The sequence below is a fragment of the Equus quagga genome, chromosome 10 (genome assembly GCF_021613505.1).
Source record: "Equus quagga isolate Etosha38 chromosome 10, UCLA_HA_Equagga_1.0, whole genome shotgun sequence".
NCBI lineage: Eukaryota > Metazoa > Chordata > Mammalia > Perissodactyla > Equidae > Equus > Equus quagga.
The window spans coordinates 37,546,585-37,560,530 of record NC_060276.1 but is presented as its reverse complement, the minus strand read 5'-3'; the positions used below and the strand labels follow the sequence as shown (position 1 = coordinate 37,560,530).

Sequence of the window (13,946 nt, the reverse complement as noted above, 5' to 3'; positions counted from 1 at the left end):
CAAAAGAATGAATCTTTAAGAGTGAAATTTCAGGTATTAGTGAACAGAGAGACAGATTTGGTTGCCTCCATACTCTGGATACTCATTAGGCCAATTCTGGCCTTTGCTGCCCTGGGAGTCAGGAGACCAAAGTTCTGGTCCCATCTTTTCCATTAAAACTGTCTGTGTGACTTTGGGCAAGTCACTTAATCTCTCTGAGCCTCAGTTTCTTCATCTGTCAAATGGGAGTAATTACCCCATGCCCACCGTGGCAGGCTGTTAGGAAAATTAAAGGAGACCGCGTGTGTGTGTGTGTGTGTGTGTGTGTGTGTGTGTGTGTGTGTGGCAGAGAGAGAGCGAGCGAGCGCGAGAGACAGCGACAGACAGACAGATGGACAGGAGGTGCTTTCTAAAGGGCAAGGTCCTGGACATATATCAGAGATTATTATGTCTCCCCTCTGCTGGCTTGATGGACTCATTCAGGTTATGTGGTAGAGCCCTCTTAATTTTTTTAAGATTGGTCCTGAGCTAACATCTGTTGCCAATCATTTTTTTTTCTTCTTCTCCCCAAAGCCCCCCAGTACATAGTTGTATATTTTAGTTGCAGGTCCTTCGGGCTCTGCTGTGTAGGACGCCGCATCAGCACAGCTTGATGAGCAGTGCTAGGTCCATGCCGAGGATCTGAACTGGCGAAACCCTGGGCTACTAAAGCGGAGTGTGCGAACTTAACCACTTAACCACAGGACTGGCCCAGATGGAGCCCTCTTTACAAAAAACGCCAGTATGCCTTGGGCCTGCCCCTTTCCTCTCTCCCATCCGCTGTCTCTCCTCCAGGGCTTGGCCCTTAGCCAGATTTAGTCTCTTGTGCACCTCCGCTCAGCTTTAAGAACATCTCCTGCCACCACCACCCCCGTCCCCCCTCCCAACCCCATCCTGTTGCCCTCGGGCCTTCCCTCACCATGCAAGGGCCTTTTACCACTCTGTCTCCGTCTCTGCCCAGGGCCATCGGTGTGCCAAATGACCCCGCTCTCCCAGTCCTGACTTCAGTCCGTTCCTATCAAAGATTTTAAGAGGAAGGACTAAGGGAGGGCGGTAATGACTGAACTTGACAATTTGCTACAGAGGCTGAACACAATGCAGAATACCCAGCATGCGCTCAAGAAACACACCACTGTTTGGTGACATATGCTGGGGGAGATTTGGGGGAGGAGCCTGCTTTGGGGCCCCTGAAAACATGCCAGATAGGCAATTGCCTGCTCTACCTCTAGATTGCCAGGCCCTGCCCGCCTGCTCTTTCCACCCATTTTCCCCTTTACCTCTCAACCCAGAGAATGGGCTGGGCTCTTTCAACTCTAGGACCTGCATGCTAGAATGTGATTTCAGGCTTCCCTGGCCTAGTGCCACCGAGTTTCTCTGGTGACCTCACCTTTCCCCCAGGGACGAGAGGCTGGGAGCAGTTTGGGGCACCCTCTGAATTTCCCAGCTTAAGCAATCAGCTCCCTCTGAAGGGCCGCACCCAAGAGTCCCTTCACCTGAAGAAACTTGGGTTTCCCTTCCCAGAATTAGGGGCCCCTGAGCATTTGCTAGGGGCTGGAAAATGACACCCACCACAGCTCAGCTCGGATCTAATAGCTCTGCTCCTATACTAGGTGATGGCAGTGCCCTTGGCTGGAATGTCTGTTGGTTTGGCAAATACTGGGGAGAGAGTTTCTCCCAAATTGTGGGGGCAAACCCCTTACTTTCATCTGAATGCTCCTTCAGGGCCTTCATTTCAACCCTCCTCTTCCCAAAGGAGGAAATTAGTAGCAAAAGGTGACCTTTCTAAGCCTTGCCAGGGAACTGGTGACAGGGTGGCAATTCATGGCCTCATTTTGTTGGCCCCTGCCACCTGTCTCCCTCCCTCCGCCTGCTTCTGGGGCCCCATGTTGGCAGGCAGGTCAAGAGGAGGTGGGATTCTCTGGAGAGGCCACCTGGGAAAGCTGGTCCTATAATGGAGGTGACAAAGGTGGTCTCAGAGACCCAAAGTTCAGCAGCTGAAGCAGTCACAAGATTCTGTACCAGGCACTGTGCCAAGTGCTTTTTGTGCATTATTTCATGTATTCCTCTCAACAACCCTATGTAAAAAAATTTTTTTTTTTGTAGAGGCTAGATGAGGAAATAGAAGCTCAGGGATGTTGTGACCAGCTCAAGGTCATACAGCTAGAGCTTGGATTTGAGGACCTAGTTGAGTCTAGAACACACATCTCTCCCCGGCCCTTACTGCCCCTGCCCCTGCCCCAAGCATAGGCCCTGCAGCTGAAGGGCCCAACAGGCACCCTCCAGCATGGTTCAGCCTCCCAAGGTCCAGAGAGCCTCAGTTACCTGGAATTGGTTTTTCTTCACTCTATTTTTTTCTCTAAGAGGCCAAGAATTCCAATCAGGGATTTGTTTAAGAGCATCCAACATATGGAGCAGGGTTCACACAAGAGTACTGGGCTCTGAATCAGGAGAGAGACCAACTTCCGCTCCTGGCCCTGCTGTGAAATCGTCGTGTGACCCTAGGCAGGTTGAATTCCCGTGCAGGGCCTCGGTTTCCACACCTGCCCAGACTCTATGTCCGTTCGTGGGCAGGGATCAGTGATGTCTGTAATCCAAGGGTATCAAACACTCAGTGATGGGCCCTTGACTCCCTTCTCCGTGGGAGAAGGCCTGCCAATTTGAAAGTGTTCCAGCTCCCCCCCTCCACTCGGGCCTTACCCTTTGGTGAGTCTGCTGTAGCACTTCCACCACCCTCAGCATCTGGTCCGGGCCCCACTTAAGACCTCCACGTCAGGAGGTGGCTCCTCCCCAGAAGGCCCTTCAACCAAGCCCTCTCTCACGGAACACGCATCAGTGCCCCTTCCAATCACTCCCTTGAGATGATGACCTTGCCTTGCCTTTTCCTCCTCCTTCTCCTTCCTCTCCTTTCCCCTCAGCCCGCTATTGCTCTGGGATTGCCATCTTTCTTTTCCTTTGGCAAATCTGTCTGACCCACACAAGCTGGCATCCTCCTTGAACATACAATTCTCCCCTTTGGCCTACTTAGCATCTTCTGGCCTCTTTTTGTTGTGTTTTGTGTTCCCATATCTTCTGAGAGATGGAAGGAACCTTGAAGATCAACCACTTCAATTCTCTCCTTTTATGGGTGAGGAAACTGAAATTTGGATAGAGCAAACGACTTGTCCAAGGTCACACAGCCAGGCAGGGGCAGAGCCAATACTCCATCCAGGTCTGTCTGGTTCTGGGGCTACTGCTCCTTTACTCTGCTCCTTTGCCCTTTAGGTAAGGTCTTTAGGTAGCCCACCAGCTGCCATTGCTTTCTCCTTTTCCAAATGCCACCTACTGTCCATGTCACACCACTGGGCATTAATTCTATTCCCTAATTGTTTCTCATGTGTATATCTAGGTTTCCCAACAAGAAAGTAATTTGGGGGGCAGGGAGCTAACCCATTTATCTCATTCAAATGAAGTACAAAGAGGGGAAGTGACCTGCCTAAGGTCATACAGCTCATTAGTGGTAGAACTGGGAAGAGGATCTAGGCCTTGGAGTCTCCACTGGGAGCCACTTCTGCTGCAGCACAATGCAGCGCACCTCTCTTGCTCTCCTGTTTTCCCCCTTCTGGACTGTACTGGACTGTTTCGTTCTTGCTCCTTCATTTCTTCTTTATATTCTTCTCCTTCCTAACTTCAGCATTTTTTACAAACCTGGATTTTCGAGCTGGAAGGGACCTCAGGGATCATTTAGTTCCATCTATATCATTTAACATATGAGAAAACTGAGACCAGGAGAGGGGAGGTCATTTGCTTGAAATCAGACAGCTAATTAGTGACCCAGTTGGGATGCAAGCCCAAGTCACCAACTCCTAGTTCAGTGCTCTTTCAGCCACCCTTTTCCTGTCTGAGATTTATGCCTAGAGTCCTTCTTGCTTGAAAATGCCCTCTTCCCTGACCTCCAGGTCCAGCAAGGTCTGAGAGCGCTTGGGCCTGGCGTCATACAGAGTCCCTGGGGAAAGGTGGAAGGAGCAGAGAGGCCTGTAACCACCCCCACCCTCCCACATCCCACCCCTGGAGGCCCCAGCCTGGCCTTGCGGGGAGTGGTAACTATCAAGTATGTGTTGAGATAAAGCCATAGCCTCTTGGATTCTCGGTTCATGGCCTAGACAGTGGCGTCAAAGCCCCAGCCGGCTGCGAAACGAGGTCAGTTCACTGTCCTCCCAATGGAAAAATCTTGTAAAATCAATAGCACTTATAATGTCAACAGACCCGGAGACCTTTCCTCTGTTTGTTTTTTCCTCCTGGGCTGCTCTTTCTCACCCACCCTGCTGTGAAGGCATAGACAACACGGGAATCTGGCAAGCGAAGCTGCAAAGGCCAGACCACAGCTCCCAGAGCCCCTGAACCAAAGGGGGAGAGGGGGCATGCTGAGGCATGAGTGACTTGTGAAGACCCCAGCCAAGGCCCTCCTGGCTCCCTCAGGCAATGTTAATGACATCCAAGGTCCTCCCTGGCAATTAGCACCTAGTTGGGAATAACCAGAAGCTGCCCAGAGCTCCAGTGGAGATTCTGGAAGCTCAGCCCTACCTCAGCTTGCCACACTGGGACTTCACTAAGGAAGAGAACAACTAGAAAGCCAATTAGACAACACCATGGGGCTTTCCTGCGCTGAAAAGTGTCTGAGGCCTGCAGACTACAGTAGATGTTGGCCCTTTTCCCAGACATCCTTCTCCTGCCCCCAGTGGGTGCAGCCTCCCTTCCCGCCATGCACACAGAGGGTGGCTGCCCCCATGTTGTTATTTGCATGGTCACAAACGAGCTTCTTCCTCCTTTCCTCAAACTAGTCCTACCGCAGAGCCTGAAATTTCCAGCATCAAATGTAGTCTTTTATATGAAAATATTGTGAATTTATTCCAGCCTGGATTCATTTGACAAATATTTATTGAATACCTACTCTGTGTCAGGCACTGGTAGCTTTTATCAATTGTGTTTTGTGCTACTGAAGACTACTGTACCTCATGAGTCCTCACTGAGCATGTAGGGCCAGATGAAATCGCAGATTTGTTGCTACCAGGCAGAGGAAGCTTGGAGAGGAGATATGAAGGTAGGTTTGGAGAATAAGCATGTGTCACGGTGTGGCTCTCTGGAGACTGGAGATATTGAGGCCTGGGCACCTAGGGTAGTGAGCTGGGAGACACCTCTTCCATACAAACTCTTAGGACCAGGGACAAACATCACACCCCAGAGAAGGCGTTCTAGGTGGCCGCAAGAGGCAGAAGTGAGGACAATCACAGAGCCTTCCACAGCTAAGGGACAACTGGGCCTTCTGCCCTCAGTCCTCACGGCAGGGATCCTTGCCTGTTGGCCTCCCAAGCAAGGCAAAGGACAGGACATTCTGGAAGAAGCAGTTCTCTCTTTTCTGATACGTCTCCTAGGCACCTGAGTTTGGGTCCTTTGCTGGCCAAGATGTATCTAAGGTATTTAAAGGCATCTAGGGATCTCTTCAGTGGAAAGATGCTCTGGTTAAACACCCCCCCCCCCCCCCACCTCCCAAATGCAGGAACTAGATTTTGTAGCTCATCTTCTCCTAGGCAAGGTCTTGGCCCTGTGCCTGCTCCCCCAACCCTGCCCTCTGGGTGATCTTGCTCAAGGACGCCAAGGGAGTTGGTGGCAGGGGCTGGGAGCAGAGCCCAGGTTTCCTGGATCCTGGCCTGGCACTCCTGCCACCAGACCCTGCTGCCTCGCCCTCTCCTCTCTTGCCCTTTGTGCTCTGTCTGCACCCTCTGGAGGCGCGTGCCCCACACCCACTAGCTTTCACTGGGCGAGATGTTTCTGTCCAACACCAGTCAGCACTTCAGCCATATGGGACATAGGGAGTCTGGCTGTCTGCTGCCCATGGGGCCAGACCCAGATAGGGAGAGGAAGGGCAGGCCACTTTGCTGGTCTGAGACCTGAAAAGCTGGCTCCCTAAGGAAGTCATTTTTTTTTTTTTTTAACCAGGGCCCTAAGTGCGGCCCCTAAGCTTGGCATCCCAAAGCTAGGTCCAGGTCACTGTGGGGCCCCTACTCCCAGGCTTGTTGCTATGACACATGGTTCTACAAGTGCTGAGCGGCATTGTCAGGGCCGGATGCAAACAGCACGCAGCAGGGTCTAGCTGTGAGCCAGTTGGCCAGCTGACATTTCAGGGTCCAAAGAGCTTGTGTGTACTGGACAAGCTGTTTATTGTGGTCTTGGCACTGCCCGACCCTTCAGACAGCAACAAATGCTCCCAAACTGGGAAAGAAGAGGAAATAAGGAATCAGCCGTAGCCAAAGAAGACCTGGAATCTCTTCCCTCACACCATTTGCTCCCTGCAGCTGACGTGCTGCTGGTGCCAACCATCGGAAGTGCCCCTGTGAGGGAACTGGAGGGGGCAAGCCCCACAAACCTCCATTCGTGAAGACCTAGATCACAAGTCATGAACATGCCCACATCAGCATCCTTCTGACTGCCCAGCTCTCAGAGGCCGCTGCTGATGGAAGGTCAAGCAGTCAGTATTTGGCTTAGGAATGAGAAATCTTGATGGCACAAAGTTTAAATGTGCAGAGGAACTGGTACCCCAAGGCTGCAGGCTCTAGACACACACACACGCACACACATCCTCAGGGAGACGGTCATCAACAGGCCATGATAGAAATGGTCCTTTCGAATCCTACTCTGGATCTTTCAGATACACTCAGGGTTGAGAAAATGTGGCAAGAACATGTGTATTAGAGCACAGAGTGGGGTGGACAGGACAAAGAAGACCTCAAATGAGGGAAGCCAGGAAGCCAGAGTCCAGAGAAGTTGTGGGGAAGGTGGAGCTTCCCAGAAGACATTTGGCCCCATCCATGCTGAGAAGCCAGTCTAGTCTGGCCTATGGCTTGAGGGGAAGCCCTGCTTGGGACGGACAGAATCAGGGATATGGGGTTGAACTCTGCCTCAGGCTCTTGACTTCCACACCTTGTTCAACCCAGGATTGTGGCTGCCAGGGCTGGACAAATGGAACTGCCCTGTGTCTTCTGAGTGTCCTGGTCAGGGCCTCCAGGTTGTCTATGGTTTAGCACATAGTCACTTCTATCAGCCCAGCTGTGTGCGAAAGACAGTCTCAATCCACACACATACACACACACACACCACACACACGACAGTAACAGTGAACACCAGCAGTTAACATTCGTTGAGTGGCTACTTTGCACCAAACGCAGTTCAAACCACTTCATATCCAGTATATCTATTACCTCAATTAACCCTCCTGTAGGACTGATATTATTTGTATCATTCTCAGTTTACAGCTGGGGAATCTGATGCTCAGACAGGCGAAATAACTTACTCAAAGTCCCACCAGGTAAGGTGAGTGGATGAATAGGGATTCATATCGAGGTCTGTCTGGCTCCAAAGCCTGTGCTCAGTACACCACGTGGTCCTTGTGACTAAGTGTACGAATGTGCCCATTTGTACAAAAAGTCTCAGGGAAAGAAGGAAGAGAAGGGTAAGAGGGAAGATCCAGGAGCGTAGCCTTGGAAGAAGAACCACAATGATGGGAGAGATGGTGGGCGATGGTGTGAAAGAGGGAGGATGGGCAGCAGAATGCCCACCAGATGTCAGAAGCTAAGACTATCTAAGTTTGCAGCCTCATTCCTCTTGGTATCCCCCATACCCCCAGCATGGTGTCTGCCATCACACTGGAACTCACCCAGTATAACTGCTAAAGAAAAAATAAGCTAACGTGGCAACCTTGGTGAATACACAGAGACCAAGTTGCTGCCTCCTACTTGGGAAGACCCAAGCTTTAAAGAGATTACTCCCAAGGCCAGGCCACCAGACATTACTTAAGCTCCTAGCACCTGGCAGGAGAACCCAACAGGGCCCCTGGCCTTGAGACATGGCCAGGCTGGCAGGGTAGATGTTAGATTTTCCTTGAGCCATCCCCAGAGGTCAACTGGGGTGAGAGGTGCAGGCTGTGCACAGTCAGGGAACAGAGTGAAGCCTCTAGGCTTCCCCAGGGACAGGGCTGCTGCCTTCAGCTCCGCTCACAGCGCTAGGCAGCCCCACTGGCATCTTTCTCTACTGGGCTGCTTCTACAAATACAGCTTGGAGCAGCCTTTCAGGGCTGTGCTGGCCACTTTAGCTGGCAAACTAGGAGCCTGAAATGGGTGAGGGCTGGGAGAAAGGGTGAAGCCACAGGAAGTTACCCTTGCCCTTTCTCTCTCCTTACAGTCTGCCAGTGGGCCCGCCTTAGGAAGGAGAGAACATCCTTCTTCAGAGATCTCCCCCACCAGCACATCGTTTCCTCCCTTCCTGGGAAGCCCAAGGCTTAGAGAAATGAATCCAAGTAATTAACTAATTAATGAATATGGATGGCAAAGTTGCTGAGCTTGCTGGAAAACACCCTGTTGCCGCCAACACACACAGCCCAGCCAGGCACTTGCCTCCCACTGTGGGCGAAAAGGAGGCTACAGGAGGAGTACACGACTGTATCTCCCCAAGGCTCCAGCTGCAGCAGAAGCGCTTGCTGCCCCGCAGCCCCTTGCCCAATGCCAGGAGACCTGCTTCTGAGCAGCACATCCCCTTGCAAGGACAGCCTCCCCCTCTCCAGCTGGGGCTTCGATCTGCTCAGTGACTCAGCGTGCAGGGTACTCTGTGTGGTCCAAGGAAGTCCATCTGTGGGCTCTCCCAATGCAAAGTGCAAGGCTGCAGGAGAAGAATGGATGAAGATAGGAGAAGGGGAGAGAAAAGGAGAAGGAGAGACCCAGAGGCACACACAGCTGGCAGGAGCCCATCTCCAGCTGTTGGGCGGGCTGTTTCCTTTGATAAAGCACTTGGCAGTACTCCCAGTTCTGTAGTTTCTGGCCTACGAAAGCACACCCGGAGCACGAGCCTGCCTGTGGGAGGACTTCAGCCTTGCTTTGTTTTCTTTCTTTCTTTCTTTCTTTTTTTATGATTTAGAAAATGCCCCCACCCCCCTCCAAGGACGCTTGTCCCTCCCCCTACCTGGGCAAAGTGAAGTTATACCAACAGGTGATGTGGGCTAGGCCACCAGTGTGTCTTCACAGAAAGTCAGAGCCACAGAGCTTCACTTGACGGCCTGGAATGAGTATGCAGTGAGGCCTTGGCATACGCATGTGTGTGTGTGTGTGTGTGAGAGAGAGGGGGGCGGGGCGGGGAGAGGAGAGAGAGAGAGAGAGACCATGCGTGTTTGTTTTTGTCTGAGAGGCTGTGCTTGTTTGTTGTGGCTGACTCTGCCTTCTGTGTGGCACATCATCACTGTTCTCCCCGCCTAGGCTCCTTCCAGCTCACCAATGTTTCCCTGGAAAGGACTGGGAAACAGGGGGAGTCCCAGGGTCACGTGATCACACGGGAAAACAAGCCCTCCCTCCAACCCCTGGCCCTCCATGGCTCCAAGGAAGCCTGCTTCCTCCCTCCCTCATAAAATGAGGAGTCAGGCTTGAAGGGCTCCAAGGTCCCTTGGAGGAAGCAGAGCGTGTAGCGTCACAGAGGCCCCTGCCTCCTCCTTTCCCCCAGGTTCATTTACAGCCTAATGACAAACCATCCCCGAGCCCACAGTTTGACCAACCCCCACAGGGCCTCCATCAGTCCAAGTTTCCCAGATTCCTGAGCAGAACTTGATCCGGCCCAGGGACCTGCATGGCTCTTCACATTGTCCCCGGAAGTCCCCGCTTCTTGGGAGCCCCAAGCACAGCGCCCACTCCCACACTCAGCCGGCCCCGTGGCGCCCAGCAGCTGGGGTCTGCAAGGGGGCCTCTCGGGGTCAGTTCCCAAGGCCACCACCGAGGGGAGGGGGCCCTGCCCAGCCCAGTCAGGCGAGGGATGGCGGCTCCAGCAGGAGCCACTGAACGTCCTCTGCAGCCTGAGGGGGAGGCGGTCGCTCCATGTGGAGCAGCTCAGGGTGGCCATGAGCAACTGACTCCCACCCCACATTCCTGCATTCACGGCCCAAACCAGAGTGGCCGTTGGCCCTTAGCGATGGGAGAAACCAGTTGGTAAGAAGCAAACGCAACACAAAAACAAACACAGCCTGGGAACTTTGGACCAGCTTCCAAACTCAAAGTCCTCAAATGTCCCTTGTCCCCCATCCCCCCCAAAAGGGTTAACCTCGTGAGAAAATGGAGGACACTTAGACTCCAGGATGGCACAGCCGGATGGTACCTCACGGATCTCTAGTCCCACTATTTCATCTTACATATGGGAAAACTGAGGTCTAGAGTGGGAAAGTGGTTAGAAGAAGAGCTGGCACTAGAAGTCAGGGAACTATCCCAAAGACAGCCTGGCCCTGGTTGGAAGAAGATATACCAACCTGAGGCCCAAGCAGGAACTTTTGGACTCAGAAGCTGTAGACCCAGCTCCGAGCTGAAGTGGGCAGTGCAGCCTGACGAACTGTAGAGTGGCCCTGAGGGTGGTGTGGGGCTGTGAGCACTCTAGACCCCTTTCACCTGTCATCAGACAGGCCTGTTGACACTGCTGGGCCAGGTGGGTATCACACCTGGTGCTCAGTGTCAAGCCTGAGTTGGGCTGGAGGTCTCTGCTCTTCCCTGCCTTCACCCTTTCTAGAGTGCTCTTCCTACTGAGAGCTCAAGCTTTGGAAGGGGGTAGAAGCCCAGCCCTAGCTTTTCCACTGGTTGGGGGAGCAGGGTGAGGACAAAGTCAGGTATGTGGACTCTACTGCTCCTTTGGGATTCGGAGCCCACCTTGCTCCTCCCCAGCCCAGATGCAATACTCCAGTTGTGAACATGAAAGAGGAAATGGGTGGGGGGGAATGTCCACCAGCTTCGAGGTGATAAGCCATGGATAGTTTTCTTAACTTTGAGCAAGCTCTGGGCCAGATTGTAGGCAGATGGCAAGGTCCACAAGGCTGACCCTGACATGTTCAGGCCAAAATTAAATCAATGGCGTCTGTGCGCAAGCCATGGGCTGGGGCTGAAGCTGAGTTGATCCCGCCCTCTCTGACATGGCCAACCCTCCACTACTAGAAGCCACCAACCCTTCACTACAGCCAGCGTGGAAATAGCACGTGCTGTTTTCTGAGACAGGGTGACCTGGATATCTGGGAGAAGCTCCATTAAAATAAAGAGGTCAGCATGGAAGACAGTCATGCCCACTACTTTCAATACTTAAACATATGCTTTGGAACCTACTCTAACCACTTCCATTCTCCTTGTTCTTGCTGAGGGTGAGACAGACAGAACTAGGTCCTTCTTGACCTTCTACTCATGAAGTTCTGCACCAAGATTCCAGACAGCTGCAACTGCCACTTAATTTCACCTATCATTTTATAGGATATTTTAGTATGTGTTATTTTGCATTTGTGAACACATATCTTTATAATTGTTCTTGAGTGATTTCTCTGCATGTATTCCATTTCCCCAACTTGACCCAAACCTCCTGAAGGGTGGGAAGCAGGCCTTTGGTAGTTTTTTCTCCCCTCCTCCCTCCTCCTGTGGCACTCAGGACAGTGGTGTGGCCAAGAGGACGGTTTCAATAGTGCTTGTTCAACTCAGTAACAACAATTGGGGAGGCCAGTATAATTTCTGAATTCATCTGCAACTGTATCCAGTGATGACGGAAATCTGCAGCTGGATGTATTTTTTGCAGCAAAGAAAGAGCTATTCTTGAAGGGAGGGCCACCCAAAGCCAGCATGTCAGTTGATTTAACTACCTCTTCCCTGTCCCATCTTGATGAAATAACGAATCAGCAGTTGTGACAAGGGTGGGGTGCCTCCCACCAAGCAGCCATTAAGCCCAAGAGCTGGACATTCCATTTCCCAGCATCCTCTACTCTGTTTCATCCATCTCTTTGGCAACAGGAGGTTAGGCTGCTTTCTAGGTTTGTTTCCAAGAAGTGGCAGTCTCCCTGAATCTACCTGTGTGACTACATCGGATCCAGAGTGAGTTATTACTAGAAAATTATTTGAAGTTAGGGACCATGTTTGTTCACTAATAGATATTAACATATACCTTGTTTATGGGTTTACTTAGAAGAAGATATAAGAGGACTGGTTTTGATGGTGGACACACATTTATGGATGGGAATCCTGAGTATTTAGAAATACTTTTCTTAAAACACTCATTCCAATCAGAACTGTCTCTAGGTTTTCCTTCTCTCCTGTTTCAAAAATGGCCTCACAGACTGAGCAGCTAGAACTCTTTCATTTCTAACAGGAAGAATTCAAAGGCAGCCTGGAGACATAGCTAAAACTGAGAATTTAGCTAATATCTCTAAAGAGTGAACTACTTACTATTAACCAAGTCATTAATTAGGGTCATATTTAGACTTTCTCAGCCTCAAACATCTGTTTGTTTAAACCTAGGTCACTTTAGTTTATTACAGTTCTAGCCACTGGTGAGATAATCTGCTTAGATTTCACAAGTATGTGTGAATTGCCTACCTCAGCCCTTATTTTCACAGAATAGGAGTTCTCTTGAAGGCACAGGGTCAGACTAAAGATAATAAATGATTTTCCTTCTCAATAGAACTAAAAACAAGGCTTTAATTAATTCAGCAACATTCTAGGATTGAATATCTCTATTACATTTCTTAATGATGTTAATCTGTCCAAGGGTGACCCACAGGATTCCCATAGATCCAAGAACAATCTTTAGGCAGACATTTCATTGGCTCGAAGATTGTTTCCCAATCATTGAGCACTGCCCTTCTCAACAGTGGAGTCACCCCCACTTGTTGGTAGAGACTGCAGGTGGCCTGGGAGAAGGGGCAGTGGTGGGGGGGAGCATAATAGAGATCATGAAACAGAGAAAGGCCGGTGGGGGGTGGGGTGGTGGGCGGGGGCGAAATGAGAGGCAGAAATAGTGGGAATAGTGGCTAAGATAGTTCCCCCAGGCAAGCCTAAGACTTGAGGATAGTCCAGACATATACACCCTCACAAACTCTCACCAGACACACACACACACACACACACACACAGAGGCACACATACCTCTTTCACATATACCTTCCTCACCCTGGCTCTCAAGTCCCATATACGGGAATAGACTCAGATGGAGTTATACACACAAGTCACACACACAAGAACACCAACCCTCCCAGACACCATGCTCCCAGTTGTCCTTTCACAAACACAGGTATCCCTCCCCCCACTATAAATATATTTACCATACATTTTCCATACCTTTTGTGCATATGATTTAAACATTTTTTATGTACACCCACATAGTAACCCAAACGCCATCCACACACCCAAGTCCTGACATATGTACACAGCTACACACATACACAAATTCATACACATCCTCCTTCCCAACAAAGGCAAAACAAGTTTGTGCTCAGTAACTTCCAGTGCTTTCTTCTTTGGTGGATGGGATTTGAAGGAGTGCCTGGAGAGCTAGGTGAATTGGAGAAGTGCTTTTTCTAGTGGTTCTTAGCATGGTGGAAAAGTCTATCAAGGACATTTGAAATCCCTCACAGAGTTCACTCCCTTGGCCTATAGACAAGACACCAGTGGTAACCTTTAGTGACTGCCAAAAGCTTCTAAGACTCTCTTAGTCCTGCTATGCTAGCTGACCTTTGCAAGGAATCCTGGGTATTTTGAACGAAGAACATTTAGTATAAGAAACAAAACAAAAACAAAAATCTTTCCCTGACATTTAAGAACAATACTAAAGTGTCTGTCTAAATTCACCCGGCAGGCCTGGCAAGATGGTGACGAAAAAGTTGATGTTAAAGTCTACCAGCCCTGGTTATCTTCTTGGAGCCTGTTCCCTTCCCCCTCCCCACATGTACCCTGGAACCTCATGTTGTCCCCCGCCAGGCTGACTCTGTTCTGGCCAAAGAAGACTAGAAGTGGGAAAAGGCTTTTGGATTTAACTAGAAGGAAGTCCTGGGTAAGCTAAGAGGGAGGAGTGAGTCTATTAGAGCTAAGATCCAAGTGGTGGGCACTGTGATCTATGCAGTGCTGTCT

At 50.7% G+C, this 13,946-nt stretch overlaps 1 protein-coding gene across 2 annotated transcripts in view; it reads right to left on the bottom strand.

Moving 5' to 3' along the window:
* Positions 1-13,946, bottom strand: part of TSC22D3 (TSC22 domain family member 3) — a 59,684-nt gene that overhangs the window by 19,353 nt on the left and 26,385 nt on the right. The gene's annotated exons all lie outside the window — the stretch shown is intronic.